The sequence below is a fragment of the Gracilinanus agilis genome, chromosome 5 (assembly GCF_016433145.1).
Source record: "Gracilinanus agilis isolate LMUSP501 chromosome 5, AgileGrace, whole genome shotgun sequence".
Lineage (NCBI taxonomy): Eukaryota > Metazoa > Chordata > Mammalia > Didelphimorphia > Didelphidae > Gracilinanus > Gracilinanus agilis.
Window position 1 is genome coordinate 113,591,329 of NC_058134.1, and position 10,149 is coordinate 113,601,477.

The 10,149-nt window shown below is 35.0% G+C and overlaps 2 non-coding genes across 2 annotated transcripts; both read right to left on the reverse strand.

Moving 5' to 3' along the window:
• Positions 1-6,024: 6,024 nt before the first annotated feature.
• Positions 6,025-6,128, reverse strand: LOC123250793. The gene has a single exon (XR_006506430.1). It is a non-coding gene; the product is annotated as a U6 spliceosomal RNA (small nuclear RNA).
• Positions 6,129-6,139: 11 nt separating this feature from the next.
• Positions 6,140-6,245, reverse strand: LOC123250797. The gene has a single exon (XR_006506434.1). It is a non-coding gene; the product is annotated as a U6 spliceosomal RNA (small nuclear RNA).
• Between the last annotated feature and the right edge of the window lie 3,904 nt (positions 6,246-10,149).

The window sequence follows — 10,149 nt, forward strand, 5'->3', positions numbered from 1 at the left end:
AGGCCACATCTGCACCACATCTTGCTCTAACATCTAGAAGGCTTCTTCTCCACTTGCGGGAAACTGTGATGTGATCTATCTGATTTTCCGTCCTTCCATCAGGCGAAGTCCAGGTTGACTTATGAATTTTCTTGTGTGGGAATATAGTGCCCCCAATAACAAGATCGTTGAAGGTGCAGAAATCCCTAAAGAGCTCTCCATTTTCATTACAGATGCCTACTCCATGCTTTCCCATGATGAATTCCTTTCCTGTGTTGTTTTCTCCTACCTTTTGTTATGATGATAATAACAGATAGTTCGGAGAAGCAGATAAATGTGTCAGGGCCAAATAGAGCTTTAAGTCAAGAGCCAGAGATTGACAGGCTACAGTGAGGAAAGGAGGGGGTAAAACACTCCTGATTCTCAAACCCGTACCCCTCTAACTGCTTCTGCTTCAGTTGGTAATGAAGACAGGAATAAGATTCCTCTGGTAAATTTCAGTTATGGCTGAAACCCCAATTGATGTTCCTTTTCTTAAATTTGTATTCCTCACAGGTCAGTATGATGAGTATATAGAAATTAGTTATCTAACAGTTGAGGACAGAGGAGATCTTCTTAAACTGGCAGCCAACAGGATTCAAACTAAATGTACAGACTGAATTATAAGTATCTTCCCAAATAATTATCAGGCACAGATTTGAAGGTAAAAAGTTATATTAGGAATTAACAAGGAAAATTAGAGAAATTAATGAAGGTTTTAGGATAAAGGAAAGGTGACCCTGAACTGTTAAATTGATGCCCCCTTCCCCCCCTCCTCACTGGAGGGGATGAAGCACTTAACTAAAACTGGCTCTCTTGCTATTGATAAATATCTTACTCTCTAATCACTAAGTAATTATATAATTATATTAATGAAGAATAGTAATAACAAATAGGTTAACCCTATGAGTAGAAACCACTGGCTTATGCTACAATGGCCACCTCCGGAGAAACCCCCAAGTCAGGAGTAGCAAGCAGAATGTCTGCTCACATCCACTCCCACCAATTAACTGTCTCCAACCCTTCTCAACTGCCTCCTCACCCAAAGTTCTCCAGGAGGGTCCCCTGGAATTCTGGGTGAGGCTATCCCTGTACCTTTGCAGGGATTCCATGCTTTGCATCTGCACACAACACTTTGTCTTTCTCTATGATGCCTAATAAGAAAGCAAGTCCTCAAATCAACTAATACATCTCTAATTTCTTTAGACATTTCAAAATTTGCTGAATAGAAGCCAAGCAATCCTTAATTGCTGCTACCTGGTCCTATATGTTTTCCTACTTGTTTTTTTAAGGCAATGGATGTATGTGACCTAGGTGGACTTCATTGCTTCTAGAGTGGTATGGTAGACAGAGGGTAGTTTTGAAGCCAGACCTGAATTCAAGTGTTACTTCTAATACATATGAAATCAGGGAAAAGGTCAAAAATATAATTTCTTCTTGAAAATGATGAACCATCCTAATAACTCACAAATGCTGAAACCATTGCTTATTAGCACATGATATTTTCTTACCATCTGATTTTTTTTCACATACATTATATTTTCTAGTCTTCATGAGTGACATAGACTAAGTTGCTTACTCCAGCATTGGTTTAAAAAAAAAAGTAATATGTATCCGAGGAGGCACTGCAGCAAATCTTTTAGAAAAAGTTGCTCCTAGTTTTACCTCATGTAGTAGGGGAAAGAATTCTAAATTTTGAATCAGAGGCTCTAAGTTTTGGAACAAATCATATATCAAAGGACCTCCTAATTCATCCATATTTCAATGGAAGAGAAGCAGAAACCCTATTTTGTTTTATTTTATTTTTATTTAATAATTTTTATTTTTTAGAAAAATTATCCATGATTAAGTGATTCATGTTCTTACTTTCCTCTTCACCCCCCTTCCGCCTCCCCACATAGCCAAGATAGCCAAGATTGCCTAGTTATTTAGGTAAATGTAGCTAGATTAATATACTAATATCACAGGGGTAGTTTAGAATAGTTTAGTATTAGTATTAGATTAGATTAGAGGATAAAATAAGTTACTAATGTACATTACAGGGCAGATACAACAAACATAACAAAACTGCATTACATGAAGAACATATAACATACTACAGATCACATATCACAAAATAATGTAAATAGTTGTGTAAATAGTATGTGTATATTATAAACTGTATTATAGTGTAAGTATTGTATATGTGTAAAGGGTGTACATATGTATATTAGATGTGTATATATTATGTGTACATATATGTATATCATACTATATATGTTATGTATATATTGTATGTATATATCATATGTATATATGTGTATGACTGTAAATTCTGTGAATACTGTGATATAATTGAGTTGCAAACATTTAGATGTAATTTGCATAAGTGGGTTTGATGTTCTGCTTTAATTTTGATAAAAAGACTTATGCAATGTTGTGTTAAAATGTATTTTTCAAAATTGTTTGCATTTATTAGTTGGTAAGATATTTCTGTATTAGAATAGGAGTTATGTTTGATGTTTGTTTTGATTTTGTGTTGATATTTCATATTTGCTGTTGATTTTGTTGGAAATTTTGCATTGTTATTGGTTGCTTTATGCTTTGAACTATGTTACTGTTCAATGTATTTATCCTTATATATTTCCTTGTTAAAATCCCTAGTGTAGGGTAGAGTAGGATAGTGTTAGATAGAATAGAGTTAGTGTAGGTTGTTTGTTATTTTGGGTTAGAATTTTAGTTTAGTTTGTAGTCCACTAATACCAAAATGTTGTGAATTTTGGCTTTGTGCAAAGGGGGGAACTGTTGTGAGGATTACTTAGTTATTAGTTTATATATAGTTTATGTGGACCTAGCAGGAAGGGCTGGAGAATTCCAAGATGGAATGAAGAAGCAGGAAGTGTCTTCTTGGGTACTGAGAGAGACTCTGTGGTGGTTGGAGCAAGTTGCAACTGACCCAAGGAGACCTCAGTTTACCAGAGATGCTGTGGAAAGACCGAGACTTACTTGTGGGAGATTTTGGTAGAGACTATTAATCCCAACCTGAGTTGCAGGTCAACTTGGGCTGGGTCAGCTCCCAGAATCTACCCACCTGCAAAGTACAGCAGAAACTGGAGGAGCATAAACACCACTGGAGTGAGACTGGACACTACTGTGAGGATATCCACTTCAGTCTTTGCTAGTCTCTGGGCCCTGTCTTGCTTAAGTCTCAGTTAGTGTAGATAACTCCCTTCCCTGACCCTGGGTTTGCCCTTAGTCTGAAGAGTGTAGTTACCCCTATTCCCATCCTTTATCTTAGTTGTCCCTAATTAAAAGTGTTATAAAACTCTCGCCTTTACTTGCTGGTTTCCATAGGCCTAGTCTAGATACTACAGAGTGGCAATTGGGCCTAACTGCCAGTTCAGTAACAGTCACCTCCTTAGCTCTTAAAACTTAGTCTCCCTACTTGTTTGGTCCTGCCTTCAGTCACTCCTGTCATCCTTGCACCCTTCTGGACCCACATTTTAATATTTAAGCCTACTTCCCTTTTTATTCCTCATTACACAGTTCACATGGAATTCATCCAGTTCATTATTACTTTTAGCACAATAGTATTCCATCACCAGCAGATACAACAATTTTTTTAGCCATTCCCCAATTGAAGGACATTCCCTCATTTTCCAAATATTGATATTGCTGTGTATAGTGTTCTGGTTGTGCTCACTTCACTTTGCATTGAGCTATTTATATATTTCTGGGCTTTTCTGAAATTGTCCTGTTTGTCAGTAATCATGGCACAATAGTATTCCATTATAATCACATACCACAACTTTTTAATTCATTTCCAAGTTGATGGACATCCCCAACTCATGGCCATTCAATTCTTTGTGACTACAAAAAAGCTTCAGAAATACTTCTGTATGAGTAGGTCCATTCCCCATTTCTTTTATATCTTTGGGATACAGATCTAATAATAGTATTGTTGGGTAAAGGGTATATCTTTTTTTTTTCTCCTTTGGGTATGGATCCAAATTCCTCTCCAGAATGGTTATATTAGGTCATAGCTCCACCAATAGTGTATTCATGCCTCAGTTTTCCCATAGCCACACCAATATTTCTCATTTAATTTTTTCATCATTTTATCCAATTTGTTGGATGTGAGCTGGTACCTCAGAATAGTTTGAATTTGCATTTCTTTAATCAAGAAACATTTTTATATGACTATAGATAGTTTAAATTTTTTCAACTGGGAACTGCTTTTTCAAATCCTTTTACCATTTATCAGCTGGTGAATCACTAATATTCTTATACATTTGTCTCAGTTCTCTCTCTATTTGAAATATGAGGCCTTGTCAGAGACAACTACTTTAAAATTTTTTCCCAGTTTGTTGTTTCCCTTGTTTTGTTTCTGTAACTATTTTATTTTAATGTAATCAAAATTATTCATTTTGTATCTCATAATGTTCTTTTTGTCCTGTTTGGTCATAAATTCTTCCCTTTAACTAAAAACCAGACAGGTAGATTATTATGTGCTCCCTTAATTTGTTTATAGTAACATCCTTTATTTCTAAAGCATGTATGTATTTTGACTTTATCTTGGTATATGATATAAATGTAGTGCTATCCCTGGATTCTACCATACTGTTTTCCAGTTTTTCAGCAATTTTATCACATAGTGAGTTCTTCTCCCAAAACCATGGTTTTTTAGATTTATCAAATATTAGTTTAATACAGCCATTTTGTATAGTGTGTTGAGTACTTAAGCTATTCCATTTATTCACTCTTCTATTTCTTAGCTAGTACCATATGATTATCACTTTATCATATAGTTTGATATCAGTTACAGATAACCCACCTTCTTTCAATTTTATTTTTCATTAAATTCCTTGGTATTCTTGACCTTTGTTCTTCCAGATAGAATTTGTAATTATTTTTTCTAACTCCATAAAATGAGTTTTTGATGGTTTAATTGGTGTGCCACTGAATAGTTAAATTAATTTAGGGTAAATTTGGTATTTTTATTATATTGTCTCTACCTTCCCTTCTGCAATAAATGTGTTCCCAGTCATTTAGACCTGACCTTATTTGTGTAAAAAGTGTTTTGTAATTGTATTCATATAGTTCCTGGTTTGTCTCAATAATTAGGATTTGACAGCTAGTTAGAGTTATTTTCAGTGACATTTCTTTTTCTGTCTCCTGCTGTTGAACTTCATTCATCAATAGTATGTTGAAATGCTGTTGATTTATGTGGATTTATTTTATATACTGCAACTTTGCTAAAGCTTTTGTTTTAATTAGTTTTTTAATTTATTTTCTAGGATTTTCTAAGTATACTATCATGACATCTCCAAAGAGTGATAACTTTGTGAGATATATCATAACTTCATGTCAGCAATGCATTTTCTAAATTATTCCAGAATAAAATATCAAAGTTGATAAAGTGGAGAAATATGAGCTGAGTGACAGTAGTACTAGATCACTATGTAAATGCTTAAATATGGAAAAGGCACTTGGTAAGGTGTCAATGTCAACATGGAGGCAGTTTTTAGAATATAAATTCTTTTAAAGTAGAATAATTTTTAATTTTGTTTTTATATCACAAGCATTTTGTATGGTGCCTTACAGCAGATGCTTAATAAATGCTTATTATATAAGTTTGAACTATAAAAAAGTTATTCCTTTGTTCTTATCAACATTTTAGTATCACTAGGAGGAAGATATAGGAAACAAGCTCATTAAATGTACAGATGAAATTAGTCTTGGAGAGTTAGATGACAAAATCAAGTTTAAAAATTATCTAGACAAGATTGAAAACTGGAACTCTAACCAAAAATAATGAAACTTAGGAGGAATAAATGCAAAGTCTTGTTCTCAATTTAAAACTTCCAATAATTACACAAAGTACAGATTAGGGGAAAATTCTTTATGATAGCATTTTACAGAGAAAAATTTAGGATCTCTAGCTGATGACAATTTAATATAAATTGCAAGGATGATTAAAAAATAATGCTTTCTCTTTTGACAAAAGAAAACAAAGGAGAGCTTATTTAAAATATGGAACTCTTTATGAGTTAACATATTATTGTTCCATAAAGGCCATATTAATCTTCTCTATATCATTTCAGTTTTAGCATATCTGTTGCCAAAATCAAAGAAAGTTTACTTGAATGTGGAACCCTTCATGAATTTGCATATCATATTAGCATAGAGGTCCTATTAATTTTCTCTTTATCATTTCAGTTTCAGTATATCTGCTGCAAAGTAAACACAAGCCAGTGCTTTCTTAAGGATATAGGTGCATTGAAAAATTAAATGACTTAGTTGTCCAAAGTCCCACATTTAGCATCTGTCAGAGGATACACTTAAGCCTGCATTTTCCTTTTTTTATATCTCTCTATAATAGAAATGAACCAGTACTGGTAGAGCACTCCTCACTAGGAGTTCTCTACCTCAATGTAACAGGTTTAGGCCCTCCTTCCAGTTTCTAAGTTGTGCTAATACAATTATAGTAAAAATTCATGGGGAAAAATATTTCTCCCCCTTATTTGCTCTGGACAGAAAGTATGTCTTCAATTCAGGGTGATATATTTTAAGGATTATTAGTGAATTAGAGTTGAGAAAATAAATATGCTCTGTAGTAACTAAAATGGAGGCAAGGGAAGGAATTCTAGGAGGGAGAGCAGAATCTTTGAAGAGGAAGAGAGAAAGTGACAGTTGGAAGAGTGGGGATTTCTGGGAAGGATTTTCCAGGGAAAGGGGTCTTTGGGGGTAAGAACTCATGAAGGGGATATGAAGAAAATGAGCTCTGAGCAACCTGAAGACATCCTTGAGGCTCCTATTGAGAAGACCAGCTACCATTGTTTCACTGACATCTTGCTATCTCCTGAGTTCAAGATGCGCCAATCAGTGTTTGAGGATTCTGGAGTCCTTTGGGAGCGGATCCCTGAACCCTTCATTCCTTGAATCTTGCCAAACCATGTCTGTGATATATTATAACAAACTGAATAGATATATAGCCAAAGAATTAGCAGGAAGGGCAGGAAAAGCTTTGTGTTGAGACTGAATTGGTCTCCACAAGGTGAAGGACCTGGAAGGGGTTAAACTTTAGGGTGTCCTGCACCCACTATCCACCATCATATTCCTGTACCCTTATCCTTTACCTTGTTATCTTCAATAAAAACTAGAAAAGTCAGATTGCGTTTAAATTTATGGGTGAGGCAGTTAAGGGAAGGAGTGCTGCAGTTAAATGAGGCAGAGTTCCATCTTTAAACCTGACCACCTGTGGTGAGGAGGGGAAGAGGTTTGTGTGAGTCCCAGTTCTGAACAACATCGAATCAGGTCTCCTCATATCTCATCTAGTGTGAAAGCCTTCCCTCCATCCTTGGTGGGGTTGCATACCTTCCTCAGGATCCCCCTATTTCCAAGGAGACTCCCGTAAGTCTCACAGTATTAGTGGCTAACAGAGAGTGAGGAGGGGATTGTTGCACTGATTCCATCTTGCTCTCCAAGCATATCCCCCTCCTCATTAGCCCCCCTGATACATAACAAATGAAGAAATTAAAGTTATGTAACATGATGAAGATAAAATGAGAGCTGTCTTCTTATATAGACAATATTGTCATGTAGAAGACTGAGAACACTTGGTCTGGGGTGTTCAAGAAAGCATAACTAAAACCAGAGAGTGAACTGGAAAAGTGGAAGCTTTGGTTAAATATAAGAACCTTCTGATAATTAGAGGTTTACAATAATTAAAGGAGCTTTTCTAGGGAATACTGAATGTTTAATTAGGGAAATATTCACATTGAGATTTTATGATTATATCTAAAGGATGATATTTTGATTTCCTTATTTTAAATGATCAGATTATATATATATATATGTGTGTGTGTGTGTGTGTGTGTGTGTGTGTGTGTGTATGACTATCCTCTCAGAGTTGTCTGTAGAAAAATGAAGTAATATGGGATAGTGATGAATCCTGATGATCAGTAGTGATCCCATTTTCTATATATGATTAGAATGAGAACAATAATAAAACATAACTTTCATTTATATAGTTCTTTAAGATTTGAATGCTATTGTATCATAAACTTAAATCTAGTAAGGAATTTAGAAATCAACTAGTTTTACCCCCTCGTTTTACAGATAAGAAGCTTGAAGCCCAGAGATGTACATGCAGTGATTTGCCCAAAGTCAGTATTTGAGCTCAGTGATGCAATCTCATTACTCTTTCCATGGTCCTACACAGCCTCACTTTGCTCAAATAATTCTATGATGATGTGCAGTACAAGCATATTATCTAAATTTTTCAGAAAAGTAAACTGAGGCTGAGAGATTTTAGATGGCTCACCCAAAGTCACAGGCAATATATGACACAATTGATCCTTGAATCTTCAGAGTCTCCTGACTTAGGTTACAATATGTTTTCATTCTTCTGTAGGGAGTTAACAAATACTTGCTGAGTACATTGATTTCAGGGCTAATGTGATTCTGTTGTCTATCTTCTCTGTCCTAAAAAACGAAACACCTACTTCATGTAGAATGAGTAGGAGATCCAAGAGACTTGAATGAATACTTATGAAAACAGAGCTTACAATAAAACACATCTTATCCCAAATAATTGCAGTTCTATTATGGTAGCCATTTTTTTTCCCATCCTTCTCTTGCCTATTGAATCTAGTCCATGTTCAGTTCACAAATTGATTAGTTAATGAAGGGGTAGAATCAACCAGTAGTCTGGCAGAAAAACAGAGAAGATGTTCCAGTCACCACTGTCTGATCTTAGTAGAAAGAAAATTTAATGTAACTGGTAGCTCGCCAGATATATATTTTCTACTAGCAAAGAACTTAAGACACATTTTCTTATTTGTGTCTCTCAGTTATCCTCAATTCCCCTTTAACTCATTGAAGTAGCAGATTTTAGATTCTAGGATCTCTTTTCCCCCAGATGCTTTCCACCCACCTCTATTCACTTCTTTCCCTGTGCCAATGACAAGTCTGACCAAGACAGAGATGACTGATCTCTTAAAATAGGGAGAGGGAGTAAATTCAGCACCATCATGAAAAAAGAATAGACTTAGAATAGCTGTGTTTAGATGCTAGCTCTGATACACTTATGACAGAAGGTAAATACATGCCACATCTGCATCACAGTTTTCCTCATTTGTAAAATAAAAGTTGGATTATCTGATATTAGTTGCAAAAATTTGTGATTCTATTTCCAAGACATTTCTTATACATCCCCTTCTTTCAACTCATGGTTACAATTATTTTAAACCTATAACCCACATGAACTATTGAAATAGCCCCCTAATTGGGATCTTTACCACAGAATTCTTAACTTTCCAATCCAACTTCTGCACATTTGGCAAAATGATACTTTTAGGTCATTATTCACTCACACAATAAGCTTCAATGCCCCCTATTATTTCAAGGACAACCAATAAACTCTGTCATTTAGAGTTCTTGGTAGTTTGGTTCTTGCCTATCTGACCAGGTATATCATACACCTCTTCCATTCATAGACCTGTTTGTTACTCCTCATATAAGATATTTCATCTCCTCTCTCTCTCTGATTTTGTATGACTTGTGTCCTTCATGCCTATAATGAATTCCCTCCTCATTCTGCTTCATAGTATCTCTAGCTGTTGTTTTTTTTTTTTTCAAGCACCACTTCCTATATCAGGACTTTATTAACTTCTCTCAGATGTTAATATCACTCCCCATTACTTTATTGTTTATTTGTGAATTTTATATTTATTTTTTATGTACATGTTGTCTCAGATAAGGATGTAAGATTCACAAAAGCATGGAATATTCCATTTTTGTATCCACTCCAAACCCCAGAATTGAACTTGGTACATGTGATCAATGAATGCATGTTGCTTGATTAATTAGCATCTAAAGTCACTCTAAAAGCCAATTTTTAGCAATACAAATTAAAGAAGGGAGTCTTTTTGAAAATTCTGAATTTCTCATTCCAGTGAATGAAATTATAGTTCCACTGCCTATCCCTACTCTTAAGTTTCTTTCTAATATTTGTTCCTACTGTCCAATCTATCTTCTTTTCTTCTTCTTTTCATAGAAGAATATGCAGAATCTCTTTCTCAATCTCTCTCTCTCTCTCTCTCTCTCTCTCTCTCTCTCTCTCTCTCTCTCTCTCTCTCTCTCTTTCTC